Raw genomic sequence first — 8158 nt, 5'->3', positions numbered from 1 at the left:
AGTTTTTTTAATTACTTTTTTGCCAACTGTTGATGAAGAAGTTCTGACTGCCCTGCGTTCCTCAGACAAACAGTATAATTTACTTGTCATCTAAATATGAAGAGCAGCTATAGGAGGAAGACAGAAGGGGCAGCATGCAAAGAATGTATTCGGGGGCCTGAGTGGCTCAGTTGGTTAAGCATCTGTCTGAGGTGCAGATCATGATCTCGGGGTCCTGGGATAGAGCCCTTCAGTGGGGTGTCTGCTTCTCCCTCTCTCTCTCTGGGTTCTCTCTTTCTCAAATCAATAAATACAATATAAAAAAAAGAAAGGGAGAAAGAAAGAAAGAAAGAAAATAAGCAAGCATGCCTTGGATGAATATGAACGGTTTCAGCATCTATGGAGGGCACGGTGTGTTTTCTTGACTGATGTAAAATTTAGCTGAAAGGTCAATGGGACAAATCCAAGAAAGGTCTGGAATGCCACACAGAGAAACTTAAAACTTTCTCAGAAGAGAATAGACCATTGGAGGTTATTTAGGAATAGGGTGACATAATTAGGTTTGCTTTAAACTTACCACTTTGATTTCATTATGAAGGAAGCTTAGGATAGAGAAGCTGGAAGTGAATTAAACTTACTACCTCTTAAAAGTTTAGTTATTGTTTTAGAATGACTTTTAAAATATGTGTTTAAGTCCCAGGACAACTGATTTCCATAAAACTTGTTGATTCAAGACTTATAAGGATAAAGAAATAGACCCTTAAATCTAGAATTTTAAAACTCCACATGTAATGGGTTATTAGACAGGAGTAAGAAGACCAGATAAATAACCCCAGGTCTCCTATGAAGTAACATGGGTCAAACGTTCTATACCTTGATCTTTCATGTTCTCCACAATAAAAGAAAGAGTTGAGGGGTGCCTGGCTGGCTCTGTCAGTACAGCATATAGATCTTGACTTTGGGGTTGTGAGTTTGAGCCCCACACAGGGTGTACACATTACCTAACAATAAAATTTTTAAAAAATAAAATGAGTTGATGACCTTTGAGACATTGTTCTTTATTCTTCTTGAAAATGATGTAATGTATAATGGGATATAGTAAATTGGTGTGTCTTCTTGTGATAAAATGGCTGAAAAGGGACAAGTTAGGTTAAAGATAATCTTTTAAGGTTTATAACTATAATCCTTACATTGTACTGAAGAAAAGCCCAACATCCTATGAGGTTTTATCAAGATTCCTGCCCCGTTAAGTGGCCATACTTTGCCTTGTGCACTCCAGCTATCTTGGCCATAGGTAAATGGATCAAAGTCCAAGGTGAACTCAAATAAAGTGGATCCTCTAAATGTGAAACACATGGAGATTTTCACAGACACTGCAGAAGCGCAGAAGTAGGGGCGCCTGGGTGGCTTAGTGGGTTAAGTCTCTGTCTTCAGCTCAGGTCATGATCTCAGGGTCCGGGGATGGAGCCCAGCATCGGGCTCTCTGCTCAGCAGGGGACCTTCTCCCCACCCCTTTGCCTGCCTCTGCCTAATCTCTGTCTGTCAAATAAATAAATAAATAATCTTTAAAAAAAAAAAAAGGAAGAAGCAGCACAGAAGTAAACAGACACAGAAGTGGTACAGAGAAAAGAGAATTCGGTGGCACTTCAAGAGTCATTAGAAAAATAAGGTGAACTCTGTGATACCAAAGGCTCTGCAGTGTTTCCATTCAAATTTTTCTATTTGCTAGAAAACAGAAGTTGTTTCTATTCTGACACTCTTCTCGTAGGAAGGAAAGGCTATGCCAGATTTAAGATTAAAAAGCAACTATGTGAAATAAAATGGCTCCATTTCAAAAGAAAATTGTTGCCTGGCAGTGGACTCACTTCAGAGAGTAGAGCTTTCTTCTTTAGTCACAGTGGTTTCTTCAGGGTGACAGAGATTAATTCTTTTTTTATGACAATCCATTAGTGTTAGGATGAAAAATTGCAAGTATACTCAAATCATGCATCTTCCCCCAAACAGTTCATTATATATTGTCTCAAATTAATCAATTAATTGGCATTATTTCAACCCTCAGTGTTTCCCATGTCTGCAAACTGGGGAACGTGTTCCATGTGAGACCTTGTCAATTAGCATAGAATACCATGTGAGGCTATTCGGTTTTAAGAACTCGTACATCAATAAAAAGAATTCCAAGTTTCTCTTGATACTAGAAATAGTCATATAAGCACACAGTCCCACGGTATGCTTGTAAGTTTAACTTAGTTCCTTTCCCAGATTCTTAAGAAATAATTACATTCTCTAGCACTTTGTTTTCTTTCTCTGACAAAATCAGTCCTCAAGGACATTGGCATCCACTGCAGATTTTGTTGTTTACAAATAGCTTGTGGTATTTAAGTACCTCTACTGCATAAATATGAGACAAACTTAACACAACTCTTTTTATGACACCACAGATCTTTCTCAATCTTTAAGTCTCTGGCCACTTTCCAATCCATCCAGAAGAACTGAATTTCGACACAAGATTCATCGTTTAATCAAAATAATTGAGCTTCTGTCAGAAATAGGTAATTCTGCCAGGTAAAGAGCACACAAAGCAAAAGATATTACTGAATACAACAGATCACTAAAGATCACAGTTATAAAGAAATAATTGTATTTTAAAAATGGGAAACTCGTATTTCTCATAAACTCAGAAGTGATCTGGTGTGTGACAACAAAGAGAAACCCCCAGATCAAACGTTATTCCTGCTTATCAAGGATTTCTCATCATTATCCAGTATCAAATTTTTCTGTTCTCATTTGCAACTATCCAAAAAAATGTAATATAAGTCACTTAGAGAGTATTTACAAAACCCAAAAATATGGAAAATTTCTTACCACAGAATACTATTTTTGAATAAGGCATGGCTTCTGTAATAGAGCAGTATTATTTAATCCCACTTGATAATTTCCTATCCTTACATTTTTCCTGATATTTGCAGAAGGCAGAAAGATGAAGTAGAGCTATAAAAGTACCTCTGTCCCACTAATGTGATAAATCCAGGGTGAAATGTCCCTCCTAATCAAATCAGTATAAGTATTTTAATATAATCAACAGGTTTTTTTTTTCCTGTATGTTTAGTAGAGGGTTGCATTTTCTAACTCCTTTCCCACTTTATAATTTCTGCCTGAATTTTTAAAAAAAAATCTATTTATTTTAAATACACCAATGCTCTCCTGAAGCAAAGTTGGTTGGCTCTCATTGTTAAGCATATGAAATTATACAATTCTTGTACATCTCATCTCTCCTAGAGCAGAAATAAGAAGCTCCTAATTTCAAAATGAAATTTCTTCTTTCTGAGATCCTTCTTTCCTGCTGAATACCTTAGGTCTTTTGAGCTTTAATTATAAATCCATCCACAAGCTAAAATCACAAAAAGTCATTCACAATGGGATTTATATGTCATTTTGTGTTCTTATGTCCATTTTTGCCCTTCTAGAAATGACCATTCAATGGTCATATAGCATACAGCATACACTGCTGTATGCCGTGTGGTGTTCTGGGTAAAGTTAGAAGATATTCACCCAAAGGTTCTCCTAATTTGAATTTGTTGTTTTCACTGGAGGAGATATGCTCTTTGACACCAATGGTTCTGACTTTCTGAAAATATACAAAATATTTCAGGAATAAATAACACTTACTTGTAGCTGTTTCATGCTTGCAAGAATGGCTGTAATTATTTCTTCTTGGGTAGTTCAAAACCCTGTCAACAGCTGGCTGAAAAAAGTCAATTACATCTTGATTTCAGTTTTTCATCTGAGTATTCATTTTATGGATTACATTTCAAAAGAATATGCTTATAATTTTTTTTTAAATGCCAGCGTCTAGATTTATTCTTTCAGCTCATGGCTAATTAAATAAAACAAAGTTAATAGTCACATATAGCCATCAGTAAGGAAGAAAAAAGATTTAGGAAGCAGCCCCAGAGGAGAGGGCGTGATACATGTCCTGGATACATGGGCATTAGCTCTGCACTACATAGCTGCTTAACATTTAGCAGAAATATAGTTTCTTGATCTTGGCTCGTTTTTAAACAAAGTCAGGAAGGAGTACATCTTCTCAAACCAGCACTTCTGGTCTAACATTCTATGTAGTTTAAGTCAGGACATTAAAGGGCATAAACCCAATTTGAACACTCTGGAAATGGACCTATAAAGTGAGCCTAAACACCCAGTCCACAGAGGATGATTCCATTTATATAGAGTGGAAGGAAAATGTCCCAGTAACTTCTCAGGCAGGTCCTGCATTGTCTATTTACATTAAGATCCAGGGTTTCATGCAGCGCTTTGAAGAAATGGAAAGAAGCAAGATTGCTAACGATGGAATTCTGTAAGAATTCCTCCAAGATCTAGAATGTCCACCTTGAAACAAATAATTTCAAGCTTTCTGAGTCAGTTAGGGGTCCACTCAAAATTCCTAGTTTTCTCCTGCTGCATAACGTTGAGTCTGCAATGTGGCTGCTCAGCCAGTCTTCACTTCCTTACTCTTCTCTCCAGGGAATTGCACAGGGGCTGCAGAACTAATTCTGGCCAAATGCAAGTTGTATTTTGCACCTCTAGGCTGATATGGAGAAGAGCGCTTGCCTCATCCATTCTCTCTCTTTCTACTTGCCAGCTGAGAGCAAAGGACTCAAATGCGCTAGGAAATGATGAAATCATGAGAGAAAAAGAAGTTGGCTTTCCAGATCACCAGGTGGAAGGCAGGCCTGACACAGCCCAGCAGACTGGACAAGAGGGAGGAATTAATTTCTATTGTGTTAAGTCACAGAAATACAGAATGGTGATTTTTACAGCATTCAGACCTCCTTGATTCAAACACTATAGGCAGACTTTTCACTGAGACACTCGCACTGAGGACAGACTTTTCATATTTAGGTAAACTATTAAAAGAAACCCCAGTTGATGTTTATTCTCATGTTGTAAATAACTTATTCTGTAGAGACCTTTCTTCTCTCCGACATTAATTAAAGCATTACAAAACAGCGGCCCCTTACCTCATCTCGATATACATTTACTTATGTTTGTCTGCACTGCTTAATTTGTTCAGTGCTAAGCCAGGACGCCTTGAAAGAGGATGAAAATAACTTTGGAAAACTATGCTCCACCCTCGTGAAGTCTACTCCTGAGGCAGTGAGTTGTCTCCCTTTACAGTTTAATTACTTCCCTCTTTCTAGAATGCAGTGGGAGGTACTCCCAGTAGAGTCGCTGTGGTTGCAACAATGCTACGGGATCTCTAGGGAAATTTCTGAGGAGGAGTGGGAAAATCAGCACTTATCAAAATGCGTATTTTCATAACTTATTATCACATCTCAAAACAAGATACAAATATTATACAGACAATCATTGCAGGAATTTTTTTTTTTAATTTTGGCATGTATAATTAAGAAACCCCTTCAGGGACATTTTCCAAGTCATTACTTGCACAACAACAACAAAAATCTCAGTTTTAAAATGATTTGACCTTCAACTACATGATATGTAGTTGTGTTTTTCACTCTTTCACAATGCTGGCATTACACAGATGCTGTTTTCAGAGGGAAAGCACAGCTGTCTATTATCATTAACATTTCATCTAAATGCATGAAGATATAAATCGTGGGAAAGACTTCTACAATATTCAGACTTCTTTTTTTCAATTTTAGGATATTTGGATATATATAAGAAGTTTCAACCTAAGAAGCTTCAAAACAATGATAACCTTGTAATTGTTGGGATTTGCTTGTAAACCAAGGAGAAATCAGACGAAATTTCAAAAATACAGATAAAATCATTCCCTATATCAATACTTCAAGAATTGATCTGTTTATGTGTTTAGTGACTTCACTTTTGAAGACTGAGATGTCCAAGTAGAATACAGCATTCAAAAGCATAAATTTCATTGCCATTCTTCTTGTTGGGACATTGCTAAATAAAACAATCCTAAACTTAAATGCATTTGTAAATACATTAACATTGAATGGGTCAACCTGTTTAACATTTTTAAGTATTACTATGTGTAATTGTTGTATTGCATTAAAAAGCATAAAATCCTCCTGACAATGTACTGTAATATTTAAATATTTTATTAGAAGAAATAAACATAAAATTTATTTGTATGGGCCACTGGATTTACTGAATATACATACCATAAATTTTACTCCCTCTGCACAAAATGTGTTTTCTTCATTTTCTACTGGTAAATTTCATATCAAAATGTGCCAGATTTTTTACCATCTGATATTTATCTATGAAGATCCACTGACTTCTTCTATGATGGTGTTTAAGTTCCCACAATTTAGATCCACTTGCACACTCGACTCCACATCTTATACTGGTCTAGGAAATGCTAAGGGCGTTATAAATTTTAAACTAGCTCTGTCTTTTCAGCCCAGCTAGCCTCTTACCATATACACTGGCATCTTTATTGTTCTGTGTGGGCAAACCATCACTTCTTACACCAGATAGATAGAAGAAAATCTCGATTTTGTCCCTCCTGTATGAATCCTGTCTTGCATGGTCAGTGACCCCATCTGACTGGGCTTTGGGTCCTATCATTTAAACTCTAGTTTCTGCACGTGGGACTTGGCTACATGGCCCCAAAGTCTCTGAAACACTACCAACTACTGGGATCTCAAATATGATCTCCCTTGGAGTTTGGTGGCTGCCGCTGAACCACTCAGCTGAGAACGTGAGAAGAGGTCAGGAGATTGCAGAGAGAACTCAGTCCTGACACTCCTGATCCAGTGAACCGGCACAACGGTCTAGCCTCAAACATCTCCTGATATGTGGGAATAAACCCTGATGTGTTAGGGGGCCATCTTCCTGTGCCTGTTGCTGATATCCGGCCACTACTATTAACAATACAGTGCTAGAACATCTTGCTTTCCTCTGAGAGCTGACATTTTCTCCCTTTTGATAATCAGAGCAAAGCACTTAACCTCTCTCTGGCTGCCATAAATCTCCGTACCAGGTTTCCTACTTAATCACAGCAATTGTGGCGACGACCTTTAGAGCTGATTCATGTTCTCTTACGCACTCTCAACTGTTTTTCTCCTCTTTCCATTCTTACTCAGTCTTCCTGAAAACTCTCTATAACCTTATTTGAAAGCAGAAAAGACATAGGGATTTAATTTTAAATGGACTTACTTGCAGTTCATTGTAAGCATTATATAAAATCCCCCAAGTATGTAACTTGATCTCTTTACCGGTTAATCCTCTTATTGTTCTGAATGACAGGTGCCATTAAGAATTAAACCAGAGAAATATATGGGAGGAGCGCCCAAGTGGCTCAGTGGGTTAAGCCGCTGCATTAGGCTCAGGTCATGATCCCAGAGTCCTGGGATCCAGTCCCACATTGGGCTTCCTGCTCAGTGGGGAACCTGCTTCCTCCTCTCTCTCTGCCTGCCTCTCTGCGTACTTGGGATCTCTGTCAAATAAATAAATAAAATCTTTTAAAGAAAGAAAGAAATATATGGAAGGATGGATGCTTCACCAGCACCTGATTTCTGGAAAAGGTAACTAAACAAGACATTTATGGGCATGATGCATATACAGTTTATAGGATCAAGTATAACTTATAAATAATTTGGTTAGTGACTTTATTTTGATCAGTTATAATAATTAAGTGAATAATTAAGTTGAGCTCTAAGGCAAGGTCACTTTAAATTGACTATGACTATCAAATACTGAAAAATAAAAATGAAAACTTTTTTTTCCCAAAGACATCAGAAAATAGAACATTCACTTTTATCATGCTTTTTTTCTTTTATCTTAATTTCACTTTTGTCTCATCAATGCTAATAATTTTGGTATAGCATCAGTGAATGCACATCTTTATTAATATTCAATGCCATGTTACTCCAAAGATAAAAATTGGGAAGTGTACTTACTGAAAACATTTTAAGAGAACTCTCTGAGCTGGTGATCCACACAGGGACAGCATTCCCTGCCTACCTTGTTATTTGAAATGTACCCATGAAGTCAAGAAAGTATACCTAAAAGGGATAATTTGTTCTCCAGAGTAATAAAATGCTATATTTGAAAATAGGACAGTAAATACAAACTGAATAAATGCACAAATAAAAATACACAGGGTTATTAGAAAAAGAAGAGCAAAAACACAGCAGTTAATCCAGAATTCAAATAAGCAGATAATACAAAGAGCCAGAAGTTGTAT

Source organism: Meles meles, chromosome 2, assembly GCF_922984935.1.
Source record: "Meles meles chromosome 2, mMelMel3.1 paternal haplotype, whole genome shotgun sequence".
NCBI lineage: Eukaryota > Metazoa > Chordata > Mammalia > Carnivora > Mustelidae > Meles > Meles meles.
The sequence above is the reverse complement of the archived record's forward strand: the minus strand, read 5'-3'. Positions refer to the sequence as shown.